At 43.2% G+C, this 15,000-nt stretch overlaps 1 long non-coding RNA gene across 2 annotated transcripts in view; it reads left to right on the plus strand.

Annotated features, from left to right (window-relative positions):
• The window catches only part of LOC135105920 (uncharacterized), a 145,090-nt gene that overhangs the window by 35,968 nt on the left and 94,122 nt on the right, over nucleotides 1-15,000 (plus strand). The window lies entirely within an intron of this gene.

Raw genomic sequence — 15,000 nt, forward strand, 5'->3', positions numbered from 1 at the left:
TCCCACTCCCCCCCCCTTGGCATATCCCTCCCAAACAGCCTATCTGCTTCATTACTAATACTTGTGAGGTGATAAAGTGACGGACGGGAGGGAGGTAGTATAGGGAAGGAGGGGGGGAGAGGGGGAGAGGGAAAAAGAAGGAGCCTGGGGTGAAGGGGAGTAGAGAGGTAAAAGTTAGAGATTATAGCAAATAAGGAGTTGTTGGAGCTGACAATGAATGGGAAAAAAAAAGTGATGGTGAAGATGGTGGGTAGAGATGGAAGGAAAAGGAGGAAGGGAGGGAAAGGAATGGATGGCAGGAATAATGAAGAAAAGAAGGGATGGATGAAAGGAGATGAGGGAGGGAGGGATTGAAGAAAGAAAGGAAGAGGTAGGAGAAAGAGGGGGGAAGGAGGAAAGGAAAATAGGAGGAAGACAAGAAGGAAGGAAGAAAGAGATGGTTGGAGGAAGGAAAAGTAGGAGACAAAGTAAGGGAAGAGAGAAAAGATAGAAAGAGAAAAGAAAATAGGAATTGAGATCGGAATGTATAGACGAAGGAGAGAATAAGGGAATGTATTGATAGAAAGAAAACAGGGAGGAAAGAAAAGAAACTAGAGATGAAGGAAAACAGGAAGAAGAATGAGAGGAAGGGAGAGATGAAAGAAGAAAAGAATAAGTTGATGAATGAAAGGGGAAAATGCAGAGTAAAGAGAAATACGAGAGGAACAGTGACGTGTAGATAGGAGGTAGGTGAGGGAGTGGTGAAGTGATGGGCGTGGATGCATATATAGGGCGCCACTCCATTACGGAAGCGACAAGTATGGGAGACGGGCAACTGATGGGGGATAGCAGCCGTGAGATCAATGCCGGGGATGGATTATTGCAGCTTTGTATGACTGATTGCTTCCACGAGTGTCTGATTATACGTATGCATTGAACCCTGATACATACATACATACATGCATACATACTCGTACATACATACGTACACTTCAAAACACCTCCCAGAGACATTTTCTTTTTCTGCATTCATCTTTAAAAATTATACTGGAAAGGAATTGGTAAATCTATTCTTTTAATCCTTTTTATTTCCTCTTGTACTGTAGGTGCTCACAAACGCTTCATATATTGTTTTTCTTTTGGTATGAATCGTTGCGTAGCACAATGCTAAGGGGAGCGGTAAGAATCCACGTAGAATAACTATCACAGCCCCAGGAGAGGACAAGCATATAGAAAGAAGAGGAAGAGAACGAACGAACCGCACCGTACATTGCTTCGAGGCAGCGAGGCCACGCACGGAGGTCGAGACTCAGGAGTACGGGGCGGCAGGCCACACGGGGCGACATGACTGATAGCCCTTGACACATGACCAGCCTGCCATGAGTTACTGACCACTGTAACGCTCCTACCCTCCTATGCACCTTCCATCCACCCTCCCTCCACCATCCATCCACCCTCCCTCCACCCCTCAATCTGGCTTAGGTCCTCCACCCGCCACGCCTTCACCGCCACACTGCCTTCTCAATGCGCGCCACCATGGAGTGTCTGCCGGACGAAGGCGCTGCAGTCCCAGCCGGTCAATGCAGTTAGTTAATGCATGATTTAAGGGCTTCTGTTACGTTCCTGGGCGGGGAGGCTAAGTAGGGTGATGGATAACTCTGTTTGTCCCATACTGCTGGTGCGGGAGGGTGGGTGAAGGTGGGTAATGGTGGGTTTTGTGGGTACGATTGGTGTGGATCTTGTATTTGTTTTGGGTGTGGAGATGGGGTGTATATGGGTGGTTCTTGTGGTAGGGTGTAGGTTTCTGGGGGAGTTCGGATGTCTAGATGGGTGGGGTGGTAGGAGGGGATGTGATGGAATGTACGGTGTTTGGTAATGTGTGTTAGGGTGTTTGGAATTGTTTGGAGTCGTGGGTTTATTCGTGGAAGTTTTGTCTGATCTCACACACACATACACAGGCACATGCAGAAAGTTGGATTAAAAAAGAAAAAAAGCAAATATATATCTACAGAACAAGACAAGATTGACTGGAAGCATACATACATATCACCATACCTACACACACACACACACACACACACACACAGACACACACAGGATCACGGGAAAGCGCCACGGGGTCAACACTTTCGGAAACTCAATCTGGGGCTTTGGTCGAGGCGGGAGAAGAGTGATCGAGATGACTTGTGTTGCGAGACTAGAGGAGGAGGAGGAGGAGGAGGAAGACGAGGACGACGAGGCGGCAGAAGGACACAGAGGATTAGGAGATGGAAGAAGTGGAGAAGATGGAGAAGGTGGAGGTATTAGAGGTTTAGGTGGAGGGTCAGGGTGGTGGTGGTGGTGGTGGTGGTGGTGGTGGCCATTACAGCTAAGGCGTGGGAACCAGAGGAGTAAAATCACAGGTGAACTGCTCCCCTCGCGATCCCCGGTGACCCCAGAGTTGCAAGTGGCGTGAACTCTGAGCCGCGGAAAGAAGAGGAAGTAGAGTCAGAGGAAGAGAGAGTGAGATTAGTGATTTGTGTGGAAGACGCGGAAGAATATAAATGTTTGCGGTCTTAATGGATAGATGGCGCTCGTGGAAAAAAGATGAAAAAAAATATCTTGACGTGTTACCTTGACGCGGGGAATTAAGTGCCGCTCACTATCGCTCCCCACCGTGACTCTCCCCCGGACCTGTAGCGACCCCTGCAGGAAGAGGCGAGGTCCTCCACACGCCCTGTCGCTTATGAGAAACTAAAATATCCTTCGTCGTAGCAAGTTGGGTTTCTTTTGAGTGATCTTTTTTTGTTTCGATATTTTTTTTTTTTTGAGGTTGCTGATAGTCTGGCACTTCTGGTTTTGTCTTTTTTTTTTTTATACATTAGTAGTTTTTCTTATCCCGTCCCTTTAAAAATTTCCATTCATATTTTCCATTTTCTTTTTCGGGATGATAGACGGGGATAAACCTTCGCCTTTACTATCCTACATCTCTCAATTTACATTACACTAACTCATAAACAGCATCGTAGGAACCAACACTAGTTAACTGCTCTTCCTTTACATTCCTTCGCGTTCCTTCATTCCTCAGCAATGACGTGGGTGGGGAGAAACCTTCGCCTTTACTATCCTACACCTCTTACAGTAGCTCATAAACAGCCTCGTAGGGACCAACAGTAGCTAATTCCTCTTCCTTTGCATTCCTTCTCGTTCCTTCATCTCTCGGTAGTGACGCTCATCGGGGGCCGCGTCGTGAGTGGAAACAAGGCCGCCACTGGTGCTGAGAGTCTTAAAGCGGGGAGAAGAGGTGATGGGAAAGGAAAGGATGGGAAGGAAGAGAAGGTGCACGCTGCCAATACTCGTGTCACGCTTGTTTGTCCGACTAATTCTGTGTCTTGCCATGAAGGAGGAGGAGGAGAAGGAGGCGTGGATTGAGGTATTAGGCAGGGAAGAGAGAAAGCGTGTCCATTGCGGGAGTGTGAAGGTGCTGACTGACAGGAAGGAGCGAGGGAAGCAAGAAATCTGAAAAAGAGACGAAGTGGTGATGAGTTTCAGGTATTGGGGAGCAGGTGTGGGTGTTGTGGGTGTTCCATGGGAGGGCGGAAGGTGGGAGGACCAAGGAAAACCAGTGAATTGGTTACCTGTTGAGTTGTGTGAGGTGTTGATTCTCTCTTGATGCACCTAAAAGGCAGTTCAGAGGTCGTCAAGTTGTTAGGTGTTTTTCGTCTATCTTGGATGGTATTTGTGGAAAGTAATGGACTAAAATGGGGTTGTCATGATGAGAGAGAGAGAGAGAGAGAGAGAGAGAGAGAGAGAGAGAGAGAGAGAGAGAGAGAGAGAGAGAGAGAGAGAGAGATTAATTGACATTGACTTTTGACGGTGCAGCAACGAGGTCATATGTCGCCTGGAGAGAGAGAGAGAGAGAGAGAGAGAGAGAGAGAGAGAGAGAGAGAGAGAGAGAGAGAGAGAGGAGAGAGAGAGAGAGAAATTTACATAGATTTACATAGAGCCACAGAACCATAAAGTCAGCTATGTTTGTCTTGCGAATCCCACGTTTATCGAATTCCTGCACAGAAAGGCCTCTGTTTTTTTCTTCCTCCTGCGCCTGCTACCAAACAGTCACTGGAGGCTTATTTGTGAGTCCCCTTGACGCTGTTGTAGTGGCGAGGTATGTGTGTGTGTGTGTGTGATGCTGTGAAGGGTGACAGCTCTGGGTGGAAACTGTGTACCTTATGATTTTTTTTTGTTCTTATTCTTGTTCATTGTTGGTATTATTATTATTATTATTATTATTATTATTATTGTTATTATTATTATTATTATTATTATTGGTGTTGTTGTTACTGCTGGTGCTGCTGGTGCTGATGCTGTTGCTGATGCTGTTGGTATTGCTGCTTCTACTGCTACTGTGCTCCTTTTTTTTCTTCTTCATTTTCTTGTATTTCTTGTTATTGTTCTTGTTCTTCGTCTTTTTTTCTTTTGCTACAGCAGCAACAACAACAACAACAACAACAACAACAACAACAACAACAACAACAACAACAACAACAACAACAACAACAACAACAACAACAACAACAACAACAACAACAACAACAACAACAACAACAACAACTACTGCTACTACTACTAGAGAGAGAGAGAGAGAGAGAGAGAGAGAGAGAGAGAGAGAGAGAGAGAGAGAGAGAGAGAGAGAGAGAGAAATGTGTGTGTGTGTGTGTGTGTGTGTGTGTGTGTGTGTGTGTGTGTTTGTGTGTGTGTGTGTGTGTGTGTGTGTCAGGATGAAACAGGAGGTGGGAAAGAGGTGAACAGTGTTTCCAAGGTACCTTCCCACGGGGTCACCTGGGTTACGCCTTATGATGAAACTCACCTGGAGGGAAGATGACGGCGGGGGCAGGGCAGGGAGGGGAAAGGAGAGGGAGAGGGCCACGGAGGGGACGCAGGCGCAGAGGAAGGGAGGAAAGGGAGGAGTGCACGGGGAAGAGGAAGGAAAGGGGACGTGATGCAGGGGAAAAAAATAATGGGTAAAAAATAACATAGAAATTTAAATAACGGGTTTTAAATGTTAATGTAAAACTTGGGGGAAAGTCAGAGATTAAGAGGAAATTTTGCGAGTGTTATATTGTTATTGAAAGTGGGAAGAGGTGGAGGAGGCGACCTAGAGAGAGAGAGAGAGAGAGAGAGAGAGAGAGAGAGAGAGAGAGAGAGAGAGAGAGAGAGAGAGAGAGAGAGAGAGAGAGAGAGAGAGAGAGAGACAAAGAACGTACCGCCCTGCCACTTGTCCATCTCTCTAACGGACCTCAGCTGTAATGTCCTTGAGAATAGCGGGTCCTGCTACCTGCTGGGGCCACAGGTGTACCCCTCAGCCCCCCAGGTGAGGGGGAACTCTGCCGACCCCTCTCTCTTTTTCATACACCTCCCCCTCCCCCCAATTCATCCACCCACTCCTTCGTTATTCCTCTCCTTTTCCTCTTTCTCCATCTTCCTCGTGCTTCTCATATTTGTTTCGTCTTCATATTGCTATTCTTCGTTACTCCTCTCTCTCCTTTTCTTTTTCTTCACTTTCTCTTTTCCATTCGTATGTTTATTCCTTCTTCATTTCATGTTTCCATCTTCCGTATTTCTCTTCCTCTCTTTCCCTCTCATCTTCTTTCCTTTTTTTCTTCTCGTACCTATTCCTCCTTCACATTCTCACCTTCCGTCACTTCTTATTCTTCTTGAACTTCTTTCTTCTATTCCTTTCTTCTTCTCCTTCCTTCTCTTGCGTATTCATTCTTTACATCTCTATTTTCCTTCACATCTCAGCTTCCTCTTCTTGTTCTTTATTGTCCCTTCTCTCTGCTGTTCTCTCCTCATCGTTCCTTTCCTACTTTTTTTTTTCCTTATCATAAATCTTTCCTTCTGTACACCTTTGTTTTATCTCTTTTATCTTACCCCAAGTTCTTTCCTTTTCTCCTCAACTTCTTCTCTATTTGTTCTCTTCCATTTTTTTCCTAATTCTACTCTTTTATTTTATTTTCTTCCTTCTCCACGTCTTCCTATTTTCTTCCATTTTTCCCAATGCTACTATCTTTTCTCTCTCTCTCTCTCTCTCTCTCTCTCTCTCTCTCTCTCTCTCTCTCTCTCTCTCTCTCTCTCTCTCTCTCTCTCTCTCTCTCTCTTCCTTCTTCGCACATTTCTATTCCCCTTATTCTCTTCTTAATACTCGTATTTCTTTTCTTTCTCTTTTCATATCTTTCTTTCCTCTTCCATTCCTTCTCAATACTCTATTTCTTATCTTCTTTCTCTTCCTTACTTCCTACTTGTATTCCTTCTTTCTCATCTTTCTCATCTTTAGGCGTTTATTTCTCTCTTATTCTCTCTCTTCACATTCCTCTTCGTATTAAATCCTTTCTCCCTTTCTTGATTTTTCTTTCTCTTCTCTTTCCATTCCTTTCCTTTTTTTCTCCCTGCCATACCTTCTATTTTACCTCTTTTATTTTTTTTCCCCTTTGTACGGCTTTCTCTTATCTCTCCTGTTATCTCCTCACACCTGTCTCCTATCAGGCACGCATCTATCTATTTCTTGTTTCTTTTTTATTTCCTCTCTTTACTCTTGTTCTCCATTCATTCATATATGTCTACTGAACTTAATTTCCTTCAATATATCCTTCCTTCCTTCCTTGATTTATTTTCTAGTACAACTGTTATCTGCTTATCTGTATACTTCGATGTTTTCTTGTTATGTAACTGAAAGTGTGAATGTCTTTTGCACTGGCCAAGAAGTATTGTGTTGTGTTACTGTTGTTGTCTGTTCTGTTTACAAGTGACTGCAACAAGGCTTTTCTTCCTGTTTTGTTCCTCCTCTTGTGCTCGTTCTTTTTCCTGCTTTGTTTCCTAGTGTGTTTTTTTTTCTTCTTCTCCTCCTCTTTGCTTTCCTTCTCGTTCTCGTCTTGTCAGTACTTATTATTATTATTTTTTTTTTCGTTTTCATCTTAATACTATTTTTCTTTATCTACCTCTCTTCCTCTATGTTCTTGTTCTCCTCATCATCATCATCATTATTTTCTTCTTCTTCTTCTTCTTCTTCTTCTTCTTCTTCGTCTTCGTCTTCGTCTTCGTCTTCGTCTTCTTTTTTCTTCTTTTCTTTTGTTGTTGTTGTTGTTGGTCTTCGTCTTCGTCTTCGTCTTCTTCTTCTTCTTCTTCTTCTTCTTCTTCTTCTTCTTCTTTTCTTCTTTTCTTTTGTTGTTGTTGTTGTTGTTGGTCTTCGTCTTCGTCTTCGTCTTCTTCTTTTCTTTTCTTTTTCTTTTTCTTTTTTTCTTCTTCTTCTTCTTCTTCTTCTTCTTCTTCTTCTTCTTCTTCTTCTTCTTCTTCTTTTTCTCTTTTTTCTTCTTTTCTTTTGTTGCTGTTGTTGTTGGTCTTCTTCTTTTTCTTCTTCTTCTTCTTCTTCTTCTTCTTCTTCTTCTTCTTCTTCTTCTTCTAGGTCATCCTCATCGCTTGATCTTTTTCCTCCTTCCCGTGTCCCTTTCCTCCTCCTCCTCCTCCTCCTCCTCCTCCTCCTCCTCCTCCTGCTGTTGCTGCTGGTGTGACGTCTTTGCCCTTTCTGAAGCAAGCCTCAGCACGCCGTTGCAACAGGACACAGGGCTCGCAACACAACGGTATATCCTTTGCATTTTTCATTACCTAAGACAGATGAGGTTAAGAGAGAAAAAAAAATATCACAGTGAGGAAAAACAAATATAAGGGGAAAAATTAACAAAGGCAACTTCCTCTGTCTTTCTTTCTTTCTTTCTTTCTTTCCCTTATCTTGTTTTTTTTGGGGGGTTCTTTTCTTGTATCTTATTCTTTTTTTTTATTTTCTTGTTTCATTTACTTTTTTTCTTGTTTTTTTTTCTTATTCTTGTTCGTTTCGTTTGTTGTTTGTTTGTTTGTTTGGTTGGTTTGTTCGTTGGTTTGTTTGTTTGTTTGTTCGTTGGTTGGTTGGTTGTTGTTGTTGTTGTTGTTGTTGTTGTTGTTGCTGCCGCTGCTGTTGTAACTGTTGTTACTTTCTCCTTTTTCATCATCATTTACTTTTGTTCTGTTCTCTCTCTCTCTCTCTCTCTCTCTCTCTCTCTCTCTCTCTCTCTCTCTCTCTCTCTCTCTCTCTCTCTCTCTCTCTCTCTCTCTCTCTCTCTCACACACACACACACACAACGGGAAGAGAGAGGGAGAGAGGGGAGAAACGGGAAGAGAGAGGGAGAGAGGGAGAGAGAGAGAGAGAGAGAGAGAGAGAGAGAGAGAGAGAGAGAGAGAGAGAGAGAGAGAGAGAGAGAGAGAGAGGCAGTAAATTGTGTATAAAATGTTGTTTGTACTTCCGCAGCAGGTCACATATGAGAGAGAGAGAGAGAGAGAGAGAGAGAGAGAGAGAGAGAGAGAGAGAGAGAGAGAGAGAGAGAGAGAGAGAGAGAGAGAGAGAGAGAGAGAGAGAGAGAGAGAGAAACTTTCCTTCTAACCTTCCACTTCTCTTCTTGAGCAACATCTTTCTTCTTCCTCCTTCTCCTCCTCCTCCTCCATTGTCTTCCAGTTTGCACACTCGCCACCAGAGGTCCTCAGTGTCGCCGTGTTCCTCGTGACGTTACAGGAGGCGTGTGTCATTACATTTCCAGCCACTTTCTTCTCGTTAATTAGATGTGTATGTATGTGTGGATGACCGGGGAAAAATGCGAAAGATACATATGGAATTAAGAAACATGACGTAATAGAGGTCAGTAGGGAGGTTTAAGAGGTCAGAAAGTGGATAGGAATGATGTGTGGATGAAGGTGTGCATGGGTGTGTTATATAGTGTGTGTGTGTGTGTGTGTGTGTGTGTGTGTGTGTGTTGTAGGGACCGTCTCATGAACTTCTGATTTCTTGGTTCGACTGTTTTTTTTTTTTTTTATGGGTAGATAGATACAGACAGGTGGATGGATAGTGAATTAATAGACAGACAGACAGATAGACTGACATACATATATATACATAAATAGACAAACAGATACATACATACATACATACAGACAGACAGACAGACAGACATACCTACATACATACCTACATATTTTATTGTCCACAAAGCTTCCACATAGAAAAGCACATGTTACAGTAATAAAAACACATTTGCATTGAAGCAGGAACACAATGAAATAACAATGAAAAAAAAAGAAATGTTATGAGAAGGAACACTGAGACTCACAATAAACAAACCATTATTGCAAAGTATGGAAAAAAAAGAAAAAAATATATACTTAAGAGATATACTTAGCTATCAAATCATTACTTAACTATGCTTGTGTATAAATAAATAGAATATGAATAAATGGAATAAATAGAATGTGAATAAGTAAAATATAGACTTCAAATAGAGAACTGAGAAAGAGAGAGAGAGAAAAAATACATACTTTTAAGACAAATATACAAAAACAACACACATACAAATATATACAACACACACTAGAGGATCTGGCGATGAGTAATGAGGATATCTATGAAATTACACACCCTTATTAGTGAACCATATGTGGGAGAGCAGGACATAACATACATACACACATACTTACATAAGAGTACACAGGGAAACTAGACACAGCGAGACTTGTTGGGTTAGTACGACCTGTAATGAGGGTGTCTACTGCCCTGGAAGAAGAGGAAGAAGTTAACAAGAAGAAAAGAATACAAGAGGAAGAAGATGAAGGCGGAGAAGGAGACAAGAGTTAATAGGAAGAAGAAAACAAGAAGACACGAAGAAGAAGAAGAAGAGGAAGAAGAAGAAGAAGAAGAAGAAGAAGAAGAAAAGAAAAAAAGAGAAAAAGACCAGAAGAAGAACAAAAAGAACAACAACAACAACAACAACAACAACAACGGGACACAGGAAAGCAATAGTTGACAGACAATGAACCTGGTACAGAAATACAAAATAAATAAACACATACATGGCAATATTATACAGAACATGTTGGTGCATAGAAAGAGTGCCAGGTGAACCACCTCAAAGTACTTTCATTACTTGTAACCATTATTCTCGTCTTTTCCTCTCCTCTTCCCCTTCTTCCTTCCTCTTCCATCGCTTACAGCCATTATTCTCGCCGTTTTCCTTTCCTCTTCCTTATTTTTCCTACTTATAACCACCATTTTCATCCTTTCCTCTGCTCTCCTTACTTCCACACCAAGAAAACGCAGGTGCAGGTGACAGAAGGTGAGAAGAGGTGAACGCTGAACCCGGTTGGTTAGATCCCCTTCACATGACCGCTGGCAGAACATCACGTGACTCCCCGAGGCTCAGAATAAACAGCACACATGTACGGAGCACCAGACGAGGCAGAAAAAGTGTCCCGCTTCTCTCTCCTCCATAAGCTTTCTCGCAGGATTTCGCCCGCAGGATGTAGGATCTAGCGAGGCGGGGAAGCATGGCGGGCATTCCAGGAGTGTGGGGACTTATAGCCTTCTCTGATTGGGTACCTGCAGGCGGTGGGGTCCCGTTGGGGTGAAGGACGATGCCAAACACGCCAGGGAGTTAAAGGAAGTGGTGCTGCGATGTGGTGGTACACTGCAGAGCCACACGTCGCATGCTCAGACGTTTGGGTGGTTAATCTCAGTTGATTTTGTAAATTGTGGTTGTTATCTAGGTTTTCAATAAATAAATACATACATGTTTTCGTGATTCTTGTAAAGGTGGGGGAAATCAAACAACATCTACGCGTTCTTAAACAATTTGGTGTCTGTCTGGTCTACTTTAACAGGCTTTGGTGGAGGTGACTAGAGTAGATGTTTCGAAGAAGTTTTAATGATTGCAGTTGCCAGGGAAAGATATCTAAGCCGATTAACTATTCTTATCTCGAGTAATTTTAGCAGGTTTGCTTCACTTTTTTTTTTAAGTTTTCGTGGAAGTTATTGGAGTTTTCAATGTGAGATTTCATAATTTAAGCACTAGTTCAATGAAGATTCTGCACCGCCAATATGGAAACGCGTGAAAAATTTATTGTGGTATCTAAGTTATTGTGATTTTCAAAGTGAGATTTCATTACATAACCACTAGTTAAATCAAGATTCTGCACCACTGATATAAAAACACCCGTAAAAACTCATTCCATTATCTTATTTCGACTATTTTCAAGTTAGTGTGGGAGTTATTAGCGTTTCCAAAGTGGGGTTTTCATGATTTCGATAATAAATCAACAAGCGTTCAGCACTAATATGAAAAACACCCATGTAAACCGGTCCAGTCATGTCTGCGGCATTTGAAAACAGTTCTTGTGGGAGACCAAAGCGTTTCAAAATACAGATCCAGTCTTTTCATACTTTTTCTTTCCCTCACGTGTGTTGTTCTTGTTGTGGTGAGACGCTGAGGCTTTTGTCCGCTTGCCTGGGAGTTTGTTGACGGCGGCTTCCGTGTCTGGTGGCGGATGAGTGGTGGCGTGTAACTTTCCAAAGGGGCACAGGTGAAAACAGGTGAAGAGGAAGGAGAGGGAAGAGAGAAATGGAGCGGTGGTACAGTACGTGATCCGTGGGAGAAGAAAATTTAGAGGTGCTTCACTGATGGAAAGAATTAAATAGTGAAAGGGGAAAAGAAAAGGAAAAGGAAGAGGAGGAGGAGGAGGAGGAGCAAAAGAAAAAGGAAGAGGAGGAGGAGGGTGAAGAAGTAAAAAGAAAAAAAGAGGAGGAAGAAAAGGAAGAGGAACAAAGAAAATTGTAAAAGAAAAATGGAGGAAGAGACACAGGAAGAAAAAAATGAAGAAGAGGAAAAAAGCTGAAAAAGCCGAAATAAGTAGAAGAAAAGGAGAGCAAAAACAACGATAAATAAATAAGTAAGTAAACTGAGAAATTAACATCTTAAATGACATCAGAGCAACTACATGACTAACCACCACCACCACCACCACCACCACCACCACAACTAGAGGAAGATGAAGAAGCAAAACTCAACTAGATCTAGAACTTCACCATCCACCTCCTCCTCCTCCTCCTCCTCCTCCCAGCGTGTAGGGTCCCGTCCATTATTCATCAGGCGCCGTCCGCAGCATTACACAGAGGACGTAAAACTCCAGCAGGTCGGCGATAACGCGGGTCGGGTCGTTAGGTATCAGCCACCGAATAATTGGGTGAGACGCGCCTCTCGAATATCAAGTTAGCGGAGGATTGTGGTCTGTGGGAGCGCGCGAGGGACCTGCTGTGTGTGTCTGTGTGTGTGTGTGTGAAAGAGAGAGGGGAGAAGGAGAGACGTGACGGTGAGTGATAGGAATGAACGAAGGATGGATGCAAGGACGCTCTCTCTCTCTCTCTCTCTCTCTCTCTCTCTCTCTCTCTCTCTCTCTCTCTCTCTCTCTCTCTCTCTCTCTCTCTCTCTCTGGGAAGTTAAGGGTGTTTGTTTAAATTAAGACAAAGTTTTAAATAAGAATGCAAGCCTAAGACAAGGATGCATGTGTAAGTTGACGATGCAAATTAAAGACGTAGATTTGAATTAAGTAGAGGTGAAGATTCCAAGTGAAAATATAAGTTGAAGTGAACGATGCAAACTTTTTTCCGAGGGTGCAAATTTTTCAGGGTGCAAATTTGAGTTAAGGGTGCAAAGTCAAGTTAAAGAGGCAAGTTTAAATCAGGGATGTAACCTTAAGGGTGGAAATTGAGGGTGCACGTTTAAGTTATTGATGAAGAATTTAAGTTAAGGATTAAGGTAAGATTTGAGGATGCAAATATTAGTTAATTATGCAAGTATAAGTTAAGCGTATATTTTAAAGGATACAGGCATAAGGATAATGTGTCTATCGCATATATAGAATAAAGAAAAAAAACAGCTGATTTATTGTTTGTTATTCCGTTGATCTGTTTTTTTTTTTTTTTTTCAAGGAAGAAATACTGCGTCGCTTGATGAGAAAGAGAGGTGGTATATACGCAGGTGCTGAAATAAGGTTCGTACTTGTAAAAAATATTCAAAAACTCCTCTAAATAAAAATTTTCCTCCAAGATTGCAGATTATTATACCATGACAAGTAGGAGAATATTAATATAGAAAATATCTATCAATCGCTAAAGTGTGTCTTAGTGTTTTAGTGCCTTAATTTCCTTTAAAATTGAAATGTGGTTATTATCTACGCACCACTCCTAAGAATTCGAAAGAACATTTTACAGATATACAATAATTCTTCTTTAAGTAAGGAACATTTCCCTGTTATTAGATAGAAATGTTGAGATTATTTTTTTTCACTTTTTTTTTTTAATTAGGAGGAGGAGGAGGAGGAGGAGAAGGAGGAGAAGGAGGAGGTTTTTTATTTATTATTATTTTTTTTTTAATTAGGAGGAGAAGGAAGAGGAGGAGGAGGAAGGAATCTGTTGTTTCCTTCACTCACGTCCTTCACTCGCTTAAATGTCACCGGCGGGGGATGGCGGGGGAGGCTTCCGGTGTTAGTTTAAACCTTGATATCTGCATATTACGGTTTTTCTTTTATTTGTAGAGATTTTTCTTGTTCTTGACTTTTTTACAGACCTTGGGTGGTGGAAGGAATATTGTTGTAACGGTTGTAGTAGTAGTAGTAGTAGTTACGTACTGGTGCTCTTGTTCTCGTTCTTGTCCGTTCTCGTACTGTCTTTGTTCTTGTTGTACTTTTTGTCTCGTTCGTGGTGGTGGTGGTGGTGGTGGTCGTCGTAATGGTGATAGTCAATATCTGGGTTTTTTCACTGTAACTTGCGTGTGAAAAACTTTGACAACGTTACATACAAGTATTACATTTATACTCTCCCACTTTCGTTCTTGCTTTTCTTTTATTTTCTATTCGGCGAAAGAAACGTAAATCACTTCCATTATCACATTCCTCTGTTTAATAATGCATGGTGTTCTGATTGAGGTGATTTTTTTACACGGGTTGAGACCAGGCAAGATGCAAAGACTTAGGACATCGTAACGTAAATAGATATAGTGGCATCTACAATAGTGATATTAATGCATTATTGCTATTTCTTGAAGACGTGGTCCTAATAATTTGCAGCAACAAACCTGTACGTCTTAGCTACTTGATTTAACTTTACTGCCTTACACTAACTAATGTATGAGAGGAAAACGAATTGCGTAAAAGAGAAGGGTAAGGAAGTGCATAGGAGTAGCAGTACCAGCAGCAGTGGTGGTGGTGGTGGTGGTAGTGGTGGTGGTAGTGGTAGTAGTGGTGATGGTGGTGGTAGTGTGATAACAGTGGAGTGACTGGCGCCTCACTCCTGGCGGCTGGGGGCACAAACCGCTTCCCGTGACCTACCGTGACCCAGGTCCTTCCAGAGGCCTTCCAGCACCAGGGGGGAGGGGCATGGTGAGGGGCGGGATCAGCGTGCCTCACTCCGCGGCTGTGTTGCCAGCTACGAGAGGGAGTGAGAAGGGGGAGAGAGAGAGTGGGGAGGAGGGGGAGGAAGAGGCGGCGGGTCATGCAAGGGACGGAAGGAGTGGCCCTGTGCTAGAGGCTTCCCATGGAGACACAAGCCTCTGGGGTCACCGTGCAGCTCTCTCGCCGCCCTCTCAGCACGCCACAACCGCCCCTACGCCCCCGGGTCACAAGGGAACGATCAGATTAACCCCGGCGGGTGGGTTACGCCTCGGGGATCGCGGCTGGGTAGTGTTCCAAGAGCCTCGCGGGAACACAAGAACACGAGAGTGGAGGGAAAATGGGACTTCGGGTGGAGTGGAGAAGTGGCTTCGCTCCTCCCCTTTCCTCCACTCTCCCTCCCGTTCCCCTCCCTCTCTCTCGCTCCGCCGACTCCAGCTTCCTGTGAAAAGTTTAGTTAATTCGGCGTTTTGTGGCACGAGTCTCGCTCGGTGGCAGAGATCAAACCCACGCGCTGCGGAGGGACGGGAAGGAAAGAGAAGGGAAGGGGAAGGAAGGGAATGGGAGGGGAAGGAATGGGGGGCGTCACGGGTGTCACGCGTCACCTTCCCCGCCACTCGTCACTGCGGGCCACTGTCTTCCTTGTCTCATCATTGATTTGTTTGTTATTTTTGTTTGTAAATTGGTCCTATCTGTTTGGTGCCTGTTGCCGTTGACTGGCGTTTCAGAGCCAGCGCAGGAAGGCTGCCA

This window comes from Scylla paramamosain, chromosome 12 (genome assembly GCF_035594125.1).
Source record: "Scylla paramamosain isolate STU-SP2022 chromosome 12, ASM3559412v1, whole genome shotgun sequence".
NCBI classification, from domain to species: Eukaryota; Metazoa; Arthropoda; class Malacostraca; order Decapoda; family Portunidae; genus Scylla; species Scylla paramamosain.